Here is a 2,500-nt window from a genome sequence, read left to right as displayed (position 1 = left end):
TGTTCCAGATGATGAATCTGCTCAGAGAGCGGATGGTCCTCTCTGGTCCAGAACCTGGAACCAGAACCAGAACCAGAACCTGAACCTGGAACAACCTGGCACACCCCCTCTCAGGGAAACATCGAGAGGAGGAGGAGGAGGAGGAAGAGGAATAGGAAGAAGAGGAAGAGGAGGAAGAGGAGGAGGAGGAGGAAGAGGAGGAAGAGGAGGAGGAGGAAGATTAGGAAGAGGAAGAGGAGGAAGAGGAGGATTAAGAGGGGGAGGAGGAAGAGGAGTAGGAGAAAGAGGACGATGAAGAGGAGGAGGAGGAGGAAGATTAAGAAGAGGAGGAGGAAGAGGAAGATGAGGAAGAGGAGTAGGAAGAGGAAGAGGAGGAAGAGGAGGAGGAGGAAGAGGAAGAGGAGGAGTGTGAATGGAAGACCTTGGAGAGCAGCAGTTTCAGGGCGTTTCCTCCTCGATGCAGAACGTCTTTTTCTTTTCTTTCATTTGATCTTTTTTTTTACGTTTGTTTTGTTGGAACAACAGAAGCTTTGTCGTGTGTGTCTTGTATCCTGTGGCAACACCTGGCGGCCATGTTTAAATACAGAGGTGTACATTCTAGACTGGTTGTTGATTGGTATGAATGTTGTGTGAAAGCCTAAATATATGCTATGCACTGTAACTACACTGTACCTACAATGCAAACACACTGTAACTACACTGTAAACACACTGTAACTACACTGTTACTATGCTGTAACTACACTGTAAACACACAGTAACTACACTGTACTTACAATGCAAACACACTGTAACTACACCATACCTACAATGCTAACACACCGTAACTATACTATAACTACACTGTACCTACAATACAACTACACTGTAACTACACTGTAAACACACTGTAACTACACTGTAAACACACTGTAACTACACTGTAACTACAATGCAAACACACTGAAGCTACACTGTACCTACACTGTACCTACAATGCAAACACACTGTAACTACACTGTAAACACACTGTAACTAAAATGCAAACACACTGTAACTACACTGTAAACACACTGTAACTACAATGCAAACACACTGTAGCCACACTGTAAACACACTAACTACAATGCAAACACACTGTAACTACACTGTAAACACACTAACTACACTGTAACTACAATGCAAACACATTGTAACTACACTGTAAACACACTAACTATAATGCAAACACACTGTAACTGCGCTGTAAGTACACTGTGAACACACTGTAACTACACTGCAAACACACTGTTACTACGCTGTAAACACACTGTAACTACGCTGTAAACACACTGTAACTACAATGCAAACACACAGTAACTACACTGTAAACACACTAACTACACTAACTACACTGTAGCTACAATGCAAACACACTGTAGCTACACTGTAGACAAAATGCAAACACACTGTAACTACACTGTAAACACAATGTAAACACATTGTTACTACACTAACTACACTTTAACTCCACTGTAAACACAATGCAAAAACACTATAACTACAATGTATACATAATGTTAACATACAGTTACAGTGTATTAACATTGTGTTTACAGCGTTGTTACAGCGTGTTGACAGTGTAGTTACAGTGTGTTTACAGTGTAGTTACTGTGTGGTAACATTGTGGTAACAGTGTAGCTACAGTGTGTTTACATTGTGTTTACATTATAGTTAGTGTAGTTACTGTGCGTTGACGATGTAGTTACTGTGTGGTTAGATTGTAGTTACTGTGTGGTTACAGTGTAGTCACAGTGTGTGTTTGCATTCTGTTTCCATTGTGCATTGTAAAAACGCTGTAAACAATGTCAACACACACTGTAACTATACTCAGTGTCAGTGTATCACCGCCCCCTGCTGATCCAGAGGTTCACGATGGTCGGTCCAGCCTCCAGCTGCTACCCTAACCCTAACCCTAATGTTAAAGCAAGACAAGGTCAGAGGTCAGAGCTCAGACTGGGTCCAGCTGACAGGAAGGAACCAGGAACTGAAAGAACCAGAAGAACATGTGGAAGCTGACCCTCTACCTGCTCTGGTTCTGAACTTCTCCACCCATGAAACAGTGCAGTTCTGCTCTGCTTCACAAGGGGGCGGCGCTCAGAATTCACTGCTCAAGTAGAACCTGGACACTCCCACAGCAAGGAGGAGGAGGAGGAGGAGAAGTGAGAGATGGAAGAGGAAGAGAAGGAAGAGAAGTGAGAGAAGTGAGATAATCTTCCCTCTCTCACGGAAGGAAGAGAGGGAAGAGGAAGAGGAGAAGGAGAGGTGAGAGAGGGAAGAGGAAGAGGAGAAGAAGTGAGAGAAGGAAGAGGGAGAGATGTCAATGTGAGAGTCAGATGTGAAGGACAGAGCGAGGGATGGAGAGAGAGAGAGAGAGAGAGACGGGGGATGTGAGAGAGAGACAGAGGGAGAGAAGGAGAGAGAGACAGAAAGAGAGGGAGACAGAGGGAGAGAGGGGTGGACGGACAGAGGGAGGGATGGAT

At 44.2% G+C, this 2,500-nt stretch overlaps 1 protein-coding gene across 4 annotated transcripts in view; it reads right to left on the bottom strand.

The window, feature by feature from the left end:
- The window catches only part of plxnb3 (plexin B3), a 51,897-nt gene that overhangs the window by 34,043 nt on the left and 15,354 nt on the right, over window positions 1–2,500 (bottom strand). The gene's annotated exons all lie outside the window — the stretch shown is intronic.

This window comes from Zeus faber (assembly GCF_960531495.2).
Source record: "Zeus faber genome assembly, chromosome: 15".
NCBI lineage: Eukaryota > Metazoa > Chordata > Actinopteri > Zeiformes > Zeidae > Zeus > Zeus faber.
Note: the sequence above shows the minus strand (reverse complement) of the source record. Positions and strands in the feature narration are given on the sequence as shown.